At 39.6% G+C, this 11026-nt stretch overlaps 1 long non-coding RNA gene across 2 annotated transcripts; it reads right to left on the bottom strand.

The window, feature by feature from the left end:
• Positions 1–6214: 6214 nt before the first annotated feature.
• Positions 6215–7636, bottom strand: LOC126379893 (uncharacterized). Of its 2 annotated transcripts, none has more exons than XR_007568393.1 (5): positions 7443–7636; positions 7106–7170; positions 6838–7029; positions 6341–6406; positions 6215–6261 (listed from the first exon to the last, which is right to left on the bottom strand). It is a non-coding gene; the product is annotated as an uncharacterized LOC126379893 (long non-coding RNA). The 2 variants fall into 2 exon arrangements; XR_007568394.1 differs by having other exon boundaries at positions 6838–6988.
• Between the last annotated feature and the right edge of the window lie 3390 nt (positions 7637–11026).

Raw genomic sequence — 11026 nt, 5'->3', positions numbered from 1 at the left:
TTTTCCTATAATCTGTATTTACGAATTAATCTAACAGTTGTCATAACAGTTGTCTCTATTACCCGTGGTCCACCTTGGAGTCTACACAGGTGAACCACGGGGATATTTTCCCCGTGTTCTACCTGCATAGCCATATGTTTCTAACAGTAAGTTATGAAAGAAAACTATGGATCTTCTTATTGTCGCGGCGACGTGACGTCAAAAATGATTTTACAGGTATCAAGTGTTCAAAAATAGGAGCGATGCTCCTCAGCAGAATTTATGATATAAGTTATTGACAAATTCCTATTTAAATGTTCTATTTAAGTCATCATCATCATCAGCCTAATATGTGACCTAACCTGTAACCTGTACCTAATAAGCAGTATGTGTCCTAACCTGTATTGGACTGGTTTTCCCTTTGCGGGTTGGAAGGTCAGACAGGCAGTCGCTTCTGTAAAAAATCGAACCTGATAATCTTCAGGTTAGGTAAGCGGATCCCGTGAAAAACGGGATAATGCTAGGGAGATGATGAATATGTTACTTCAATATTAACCTCAATATTGCAATACTTATCTTACAATACGGTGGACGTCTGTTTGCGTGTCCAAATATCGTGTATTAAGGATGTCATGTGATAGAAACTATCGTATCAGCGGTATGTTCGTATGTGGCCCAAGGTCGACTTACCCACTCATATTCTACGAAGTATGTAGTAAAGTAACCACTCGTGCCGTCGCCTTCAATTTCAATAATTTTCGTCTTTATAGGCTAAAGAATAATTTACCAAAACCTAAAACACCAAAAATAGCTCTGAATAAGGCTTTGTAATAATAAATAGGTTATTGAATAACTGCTGTGACAGGTAACGTGACGTGCTCCCGCGCCGATGTTAACAACAGTTTTGTTTGTAGGAAAATGTTTTGTTGACGAATGTTTACAAGAATTCGATAACGGTTATTATTTGGAAGATAATTTGAAACCTTTACAAGCGTTGTTATTCACTCTAGCTTATAGTGTCCCACTGCTGAGTTTGCCAGGATAGAAGTCTTGCCAGCCCCCTTCAAAGGCATCCAGATGGTCTTTCCATCTTCTTTTGGGCCTGCCTCTGCAGCGATGTCCATCCGTAGGGACCTATTACTTGAGCGCGTTTTATAAACTGGGATCACAGATGTCGGCAAGAAGATAGCGAAGCTGAAGTGGAATTTGGTCGGCCATGTTTGTCGAATACACGCTGTTTGGTGGGCTATTCACTACTATCTTTGTTAAATAAAGCGACATGCAATGAACAATATGAATATACTTACTTAGCATCTAATATTCGCTTGGGGCGTACCTAGCATAGCAGCTACAAATCACGTGTCTCGTCGTAATCATAACTCGGTTCACGTGATATAATACCGCGTGATATCAAAACAACTCCTGTGACATCTGGATTTAGTACCACTGCAACTGTGCATAGGTAATCATTCTCGGCATCTAGTTTCACTTTTAAAACTGCAATCCACATCAGGTTTTGTTTTTCCATAATCCTGGTGAGAGCCTTCAGCGCTCCCCATTTGTCATGTGTGCGGCAAATCTATAATAAGTCACGTCAAAAAAATTTCCTTTCAGACGACGCCCAGAGCCGAGGTTCGTTCCCAACTGGAAACCTTTAGGCCTGTTATCTTGAATTTTGCAACGGGTAAGAGCCCTCAGCACCCCCCTATGTCCGGCCAAGCAGTTGATGCCATTTGCGGCAAATCTACAATAAGTCACGTCAAAAAAGAACGACTTTCGTTAATGGAAACAGCATCACAAAATAAGTCAAACGTATTGCCACTTTTCGAATACTTGAAAGCGTTTTATGGCGATAGATAGCTTGTAAGTAATTGTACACTAACATGCAATTATTTGTAAGGGCAATTGTCATTATGTACGTATCATGGGGAACTATACCTATGCGGTAGCTATATAGTTTCATTCGCTTCTAGAGCGTTTCATTTATCGTCTTGCTAAAAATACACAAGAGACATAAAAATATTCTTATCACTTATCGCATCACTGATAAATAGATAATTCCGTCACATATCATGGTGTGATATGTAATGCTTTTGCATCAAGCTTATATTCCACTGCTGATCGGCCTCCGTGGTCCAGTGGCCCCGATCACGATCACGATCCGGAGGCCCCGAGTTCGAATCCCGGTGATCCCGAAAAATTACTTTGTGATCTCTGGTTTGGTTAGGACATTACAGGCTGATCACCTGATTGTCCGAAAGTAAGATGATCCGTGCTTCGGAAGGCACGTTAAGCCGTTGGTCCCGGTTACGACTTACTGATGTAAGTAAGTGAACCATGTCAGGGGCCTTTGGCGGCTCAGTAATAACCCTGACACCAGGGTTGATGAGGTTGGTATTCCACCTCACAACCCACACGACAAGAAGAAGAAGACTGCTGAACATATGCCTACCTTCAATCAACTGGACGGGGCATGGAGCATACTCCGCCACGCTGCTCTATTGCGGGTTGGCGGAAGTGTGCGGGTTTGTAGCCAAGTTTAGTTTTTCTTTTTGTCCTTGAACATTCAGGGGCAAAGTTCCAATAATAGTTGGTGATAGAATGAGCTAATATCCTCACGTACCGGCCGTTGCCACCTTTATTTGTAAGTCATAAGGTATTTTTATTACGAGGCCATACAAATCCGGGCACGTGGCATGCGCCACCGAATGTCGAGACATGTTTTATATGAGCAAAACGTGTCGACGTTCGCTTCGTTTTATACTAGCCTCTGAATTTTATATGGAAAGTCCTGTCATTTTAAAGTTTAGATGTACTTACCCTGACTTTCTAATTTCAGTGCAATTGCCACATTCAACATCGACGGTTGGCAACATACACAAACGCAGTGGATTCAACTATATTCTCTTTGAACATACGGCAAAATTATTCTTAGTAAGTATGTGAACTGCGTTGTCGCGTTGAAGTTATGAGTTTTAATTTGTTTCGCATCGCAGTGTAGAGATACCAGTATACAAGTATAATGCATACTGCGTCGCGCGAAGCATCACTCGATTACACGCGTGACTTGCCTCCGAAGCATAACTACGGACGAACTCGCTTCGAGTTGTTCTTCAAGATCAGATTAGTCACCGTTATTCAGACGCTCGCATTCTCTCACGCAGCTCTCTTTCACGCTATCTTCGCTCGTTCGCGACGCGGATGATAGGGTGCTTTTTTTGAAGGGGAGACCCAATGTTCGCTAAAATGGGATCTAGACTCGTCTGATACTTACTATCGTCAATTTAGTGCGAAGAAAGTTCTAAGTTAGTTGGGTAATACTGAAATAAGATTTTGGAATTTTCTTTGATTTGTAGTGTTAAACCCCCAGGTCTGTCTCATCACATGAACAGAAAAGGTCAAGTCGATAGTAGGGGTTACCTTTGTAGGTAACTTGGCGCACCTTACCCAGTCCGCTAAACATAGTCTCAAGGTTCCGAGAAGGTATTAATTTAAATTTAATCAATCACCTGATGGGTGGAATATTATAGGCAGGCTTGCTAATCGCCTTCGATAGCCGCTGCAGCAGTATTACTGGTTGTGTGCATTACTGTGCATAGGCTACCTTGTTTATTTTTTGCCAGGCTGTTTCATTACATGCAGAGTTTTGGCAATTTCAGCTCCAATTAGTGAGGCTCAACGTGGTACTCGGTTGCCGTTGGTCTTTTTGAGAAATACAACGTTAGCTTATAGTATCCGAGACCACTTCAAGCAGATTCAGACTATCTGCGTAGATATTGCCGTGATTTGAAATAAATAAATACTGCAGCGGGAGTATTTACCTAATTATTACGGACTTAGTCTTCGCTTGAGTTTATGTGCATAGTGGGTACTTTACCCGGACTTAGTAGCTTCGCCAAAGGGATTACGTTTTCTCTTGCGTTATAATAATGGGGAAATATGAAACCGGGCGCCCTTGCCAATTTGGCCGGGTCTTTTTACGGCACGTTATCGACGAGCTATTATTCCCTCGTACAACCTCCTCTGTCCCGAAATTTATTCAACAATCAGTCCATGTGGTCCATGGATCTTCATAGCTAATCCGCAGTGTACGCACGAGTTGCTCCGCTATTCATTAGTAAACCCCTACAGCAGTGCAATTCTGTAAGGTAATTTTTGAAACTCGCATCTGAATCCGCGGTGAGTTTTTGTTTTGGCATTCTGTAAGACATGTACTTAAGTTGAATGCACACTAGCGACACAGTTGCGAGTACGGCAGCGAGTCGAACTAAAGTTGATGCGAGATTTTGACGTTTTTAGTATGAGATGACAGATGTATCCGCATTCTGTAAGGGTGATTCCCCGTTCACTTCGCTATTCACTTCACTTACGAACTCGATTTGATCTGTCAAATAAAAAGTTGATGTTCGTCGAGTGAAATCTACACTTCTCATCAAAAAAATCGAAACACTTCCGTTTTCATTGTTTCTGTCCGAATTTAACACAAAAAAGAATTCATACGATGAAAAAAAATACATAAATGTATAGCTGGCAGTTTGGCCATTACAGTAATAAGCGAAAATTCTAAATTCAAAATTAGAATTTCATTTGTTTATCTTATAAACGAAATGAATCACTGTTTTGAGACAAATGTGTGTTTAGGGTTGGAGTACATTTAGCGTTTAAAAACTAAAAATTGGCGCCTATCCTTAAACTTTTTGTTTTTTATTTCAATACTGTGACTTTGGGACGTCTGAAAAAAGGTTTTTTTTCTAAAACGTATGGATACTTCGCCCACAGAAGCCGCCCAAGTTGTGGCATTGCTGGATTCTGGCCTTAGTCAGCGTGTTGTGGCTGCAAGACTGCATCTAAGCCTGTCATCTGTTCATAGAGTCTATAAACGTTATCGGGAGACTGGTTTGTTCACGCGCCGTTCAGGATCTGGCAGGAATCGGGTCACTTCTGAGCGAGATGATCGATTTATTGTAACAACTTCTTTAAGAAATCGACGCCTTAACGCTTTTCAACTGCAGCAGCGGCTTCGTGTTGTACGAAGGGTGGCTGTAAGTGACTCTACAATTAGAAGAAGGTTGAAGGATCGTGGACTGGTACCGCATAAGCCAGCAAATGGGCCGAAATTAACTGCAGACCATCGAAGAGCGCGCCTTAACTTTGCACGTGAGCACCTAAATTGGTCATACCTACAGTGGAGCAAAGTTCTCTTTTCTGATGAGTGTAAAATTATGCTGTAAGGTAACGACGGAAGGAACAAGGTCTACAGAAGAGACGGAGAACGCTATGCACAATGCTGCATTGAAGAAAAGGTCAGCTATGGTGGCGGTTCGTGGACGGTTTGGGGAGGAATCAGCGCCGACGGTAAGACAGAGCTTGCTTTCGTGTCTGGGCCACGTCTGCCTGCACTAAACTGTCATCGGTACGTCGAAGAGTGTCTCGAGCCTCATGTGATGCCCTATGCACATTTTATTGGCAACGGCTTCATATTCATGCACGACAATGCTAGGGCTCACACCGCGGGCGTCGTACGAGATTATCTTAACGAAGTCGATATCTCTATTATGGAATGGCCAGCAAGAAGCCCGGACATGAATCCCATTGAACATCTGTGGGATGAATTAAAGAGACGAATTCGAGCAAGAGATCCTGCCCCAGAAACACTTAGCCAGCTGCAAGATGCAATCCAAGAGGAATGGGACAATATACCACAGCATGTGATCGTGACTCTCATCCGATCGATGAAGAACCGTATGGAAGCAGTAATTAGAGCTCGGGGAGGGAATACAAGTTATTAAATAAACGTTTTTTAGCTTTTTTTTTCATTTACGTGTGTTGTTTTATCCATTTCCTTTATACTCCATACGGAATAAAAATGACTCATTTAACAAAATACGAAACCTATGAAAAATTTATTTAAATTTAGAACATTAACATTAAGATTTGATAAGCTCATATTACTCACTATTAAACGACATTTAACATTTATTCCTAAATGTACACATTTTTATGATAATCCTGACAAAACGTAAACTTGCAAGGTGTTTCGATTTTTTTGATGAGAAGTGTATAAGTTTCTTAGTTATTTGCTGGTGATATCGTATCTAATAAGACTCAATAAGTTTCAATTAAGGTAATTTAACAGATTAATGTTTAAAAAACTTTAGTGTAGTATTTTATCTGGTGCTAGTGTACATGTTTCTTCTGATGAAAATCGCTCAAATGTTTTTATTAAAGTACACAGCATTGGGCCGCCGAATTTCTAACTGCTGCTCTTCAACTCACTGAAATCTGTAAGAGTAATAGTAGTTTATTTCAGCACATAAATGTAGTCAAAATAACATTAGATCAAATAAACTGAAATACGTACTTCTGAATGTCCACTGCTTTGTATTAAAGAGGGAGGCTGGGGAACCAATTGTATTGGGTCTGATTGCTGAAAATAAAATCATGTACATTATTATTATTTTAGTATAATAACGACGAACACACCTAATTTAATAAAACTCTGACTAAAAATAGCTGGATTCCCAGTGGGCATCTCCAGTACCAAACCCTGAACCCCTATACCCATAGCCACTATCCGTTCCTCCAATGCAAGTTCAGCTACATCCTCTACCCCACCACCAGTCCTATGTCTAGCTGCAGCCTGTGCTGCTACTTTTTTAACGGCACGTTTTTACTCAGACCGAAGTATATAAGTTTAAGTGTTTAGAATGCGTTAGTAGGTACATTGTTAATGAATAAATTGCAGAGAGATTGACAAACTCAATAAACAAGCTAGGTTGAAATTCAATTTTTTTTTTACATTTGAAATGCTTCAAGAACAGTATTTCGGACAAGAAATATTAATATTAACATACTCACTTTGGTCCACTGCTTGTATGTTTTAATCGTCCCACCCATATTATTGAGCCGCTATGACAAAACTTCCTAGTGCTCCACTCTCTGGCATATTGAGTTTTTGAAAAACCCTTTGCCAGATCTGGGTTTCTCTCCAGGAAGTCAATCATTGCTTCTATTAGGGCAAAGGACAGATGGGATGAGCGCTTGCTTACACTGAAAAGATTTTTGTTACAAAACAAAATAATTCCAGTCAGTAAGAGATTAATTTTAAGTAAAGGAATAAACTTACTTCATTATCCCGTTTCAAAATATGTCCACACGCAGCCAAAACACCACAATCTATGCACCAAACCACTTAAAACATATAAATGCACTTGAAATTCCTCAACTTTGTTTTCAAACATTCGTACAAAACTTTTTTTAGCTTTGAGTTATAAAAATGTAAGCATAGACTCAATGCTCATTCATCCAAAAGAATTAAGTTTATGATTAAAAATATTATAATTTAACTTATTAAGGCTTGAGTAATTTAAATTCGAGTACAGAAACGTGAATAAAATCATCCAAATTATAGTTCTTTGGCAGAATTTCATTATTTTAGCTAAAAACAATAAATCGGTAATTACCGATTGGTATCTTCTCATTAAGCGCCAATCACTAGTAACTCGAAAGATATATCGAAGCTCACTTCACTTCGCAAGTGAGCTAGTGATGTTTACAGAATACCAAATCAAGGTCAGGTGAGATCGAATGCGAAGTGTAAGTGAGCGTCGAAGTGATAAGCGAGTTATTGTTCGAGATCTACAGAATCGACATACAGGGCGGTGTGAACCCACCATTATTCCACATTTCTTTCGATACCTGCGGTGGCGGCCCTAGGGCAGTGCGAGGTGCGCCAATGAACCGGGCGCCGAAATAGGGGGGCGCCAAAATCGACATAGACTGGTTCACCCAGGCCGCAAACTAACTTCATCGGGTTAGATTGCGGCCACATTGAAACTTCGGTAAATTTCGGTGGCCGTAAACTAATCGAAACATTTTGTATTTAAAGGGGCTGAGGGGTGCCACTATGAGGTCTCGCACCATCTAAATATTTTGCTAGGGCTGCCACTGGATACCTGGATCTACAGACATCATTCTTTTATGTGATAAAATCGAGGCGTCGAAGGGAGGTCGACGGAAATTGCAAGTTTATTTTTAGTTTGAAATTGCAGCGCCTTGTACACCTCGTTCATGGGCTTTTAAAATTGATCGATGACTCGTAGGTGAAGGTTAGAATATTTTATTATTTTTCCTGTAGAAAATGGCTTTCCATTTGTAAGTGTAGTCAGTATTCTTTTATTTTGTATTTTACTTACTTTTCTTGCAGTGGGGCCATTAATATAGAAACAGGATATGAGGATGTGTACAGCAGAGCGCGACGGGAGCGGAGGTCGTTAGTCTTGAAGAGATTTTGAGTAGCCATCTGCCGGCCATCCAAGATACGAAAGGAGAATTCGCAATGATGCAAATAAAAATACAAATTAGGTAGAACGGAAACAAGAAAAATAAAGGAAATTATGCAAAGGTGACGAAATTGGGGTAAATTAGTAAAATATGCCACATTTTTGTACAGACGGAAAGATAAAGCCATGTTTTTGAATAAGAGAGTCGGTTTTGTTTGCTATAAAACAGTCTTAACTGTTGTTTTTATTACTCACATTTGAATACTGGCTTGATGAAAGAATAAGTATATTAACCTATTCAAAATTATAATTTATTCATAGCTAAGTGGATGTACCATCGGAGTAGTGAGTTCTTTGAATTCCGCCGGAACAGGTAGAAGTTTCTTTAATAATTTTTGCTCCACCTGTTGCGAAGAATTGTGCGGGCTTTGTGGCGCTAAGACTGAGTGGCCGGTAAATAAACTCGGCAAAGGTAGCTAATTTACCGTTGGTCTTAACAGGTTTACAGGCAGGCGCTTGTTAGGTGCTCACGATAGCCCGAGGCCCAGCCCCAGGGATTTTTCACCTCGGAAATTGGTACGGACGAACCACAGTTTAACTATAATAAAAGCCGTTAATAACATATTCCAAAATTTCACAGCGATGTTTGCCTCAAATACTTACTTATGAAATATTTCGCCGTTTCCAGTCCTTATGTTGTTTTTTTTGCGTTCAGGTTTTCGCGAAAGGTCTGGGTCATTAGAACGTTCGAGATGGTTTTCCCTCGCACTTATGATTGGTAAGTGACTAAAAGTCAAATGTATGTCCCACGTATTGAAAAAAAGTTGAAATTAAGGCAAATAATAATGCTACCTGTATCAACATATTCCATGATAATATGTAAGTAAGTAAGTGAGTTACCCAGCTTTTGTAAGACTACAATGGGTTCTTTGTCTAGTAAGCAACTGTTTAATGAGTTTCACGTGCTAAGAAATTTAATTGAAAACGTTGTATTATTACACAAGCATTGGCGTTGACTTCTATAAAGCTTTCGCTGCAGTGACGAAAAGTTCTATACAATCTAAGATATTATAAAATCGAATCAAATATACTTTTTGCACAGAACTAAATTTCAACAATCACACATAACACATGAACACAATATAATTTGGGCGGCCTTATTGCTCTAGAACCATTTTCTAGATAACAACTACCAGGAAACAAACACTTACCAAACTTGGATGCGGGATGGTGCAACAAGAAATAAATGCGACAAAGCTCATTAAATAAAGATTAAAAAATAAATAAATAAATGCCTAAAAGTAAACTTAAGTTAATACAAGAAATAGTCTATGCCTACATATTTTATGTGGCTGGGTTATCAATTTGTTGAAACAAACTACGTATATCTATGTATTTGTCAACGAAGTCTTCTTCACTTGTGTGAGTTCTGAGAACAAGGACCAACTTCAACCCGGTCGTGAGAGTTACTATTAAGCCGCCAAAGGCCCATGGCCACAGAGGCCGTTCAGGGAATTGATTAATATTCATTGCACTCTTAAAATTATCTACTGTTTATTGACCATAATCCAGGTTTTATTTTCTTTTCTACCTGACCGCCCGGAAGAGAGGGTAAAGTGTTTGCCTTCGACTATAACGGAATTTAAACTTGAAAATGTGGTCACCTATTAAACATATACTCGTAATTTGATATTATACTTCCATTTTTTAATGCCACTAGCAGAACATTCATCAAAATATAATTTGTAGATATCTGATCTGAGTTTCCATTCCATTAATTGGTATGAAAATAGCACCTATTCGGTAGTATTTACGTACCTGGTACGTACTGTGGTATTATTACATATTGTCTGCTTTTGGGATATTTAGAATAATTATTATACAATGATGTGCATCGAACAGAAAACAATGTGTTAACCGCATCAAATGAACTTTGATATTCAATTTCATTCCATTCATTTTCCAATGTTATATACTCGTTTGATAGATAAAATTGCACTGGTCAGCTCTGCGGATTGTTTGACGGAATTCCTGTGGGCAAAACACAAAATTATGTAGGTACTTTCTTACTAAGTACTTTATACTTTAAATCAAGTTTCAGGGTAAATGATCTGATTGTCCGAAGAAGTATGTTGATACCGTGCTTCAGGCATTTTATGCCGTTGGTCCCGGCAACTAGTCCAATTCATTCAGATTATTCTGGGGAGGCCTACTATTTCTAGTAATATACTTGTAATTATGTTCAAGTAAGTACTCTAATGCCATATTCTCGTACGTAGCCGTTCAAACGTTGGCTTGCACAGCCATAAAAAATGCACCACTTGAAGACTATGATGTCATATATCGTCTGAAACAGACGTTTGAGGTTTTTGATAATGATGAGTAATTAAATACCTGGATCAGTCGGTGCAAAAACATGTTATGTATAGTCTTCATATTTGACTCAGCCTTATAATGGAGGAATGAGATTATTGGAAGGAAGCTGGTGGAAGCCAAACTGCATAGCCTAGACCACCGCCGTAAAGTCGCCTGTCTGTCGGTTTTTTACAGATTGTACTTCGGGGAGTGTGCACAGGAGCTCCATCAGCTCATTCTACCAAGTCCATTCCATCTGAGGACATCCAGACGTACTGCGGGTTACCATCCTTACTTGGTTGACATACCACTAATCCGCACCAAGCGCTTCGCTTCATCCTTCATAATGCGCACAGCCAAGGAATGGAATGGGCTACCGGCGTCGGTGTTTCCTGAATCTTATAACCTGA

Source organism: Pectinophora gossypiella, chromosome Z (assembly GCF_024362695.1).
Source record: "Pectinophora gossypiella chromosome Z, ilPecGoss1.1, whole genome shotgun sequence".
Lineage (NCBI taxonomy): Eukaryota > Metazoa > Arthropoda > Insecta > Lepidoptera > Gelechiidae > Pectinophora > Pectinophora gossypiella.
Note: the sequence above shows the minus strand (reverse complement) of the source record. Positions and strands in the feature narration are given on the sequence as shown.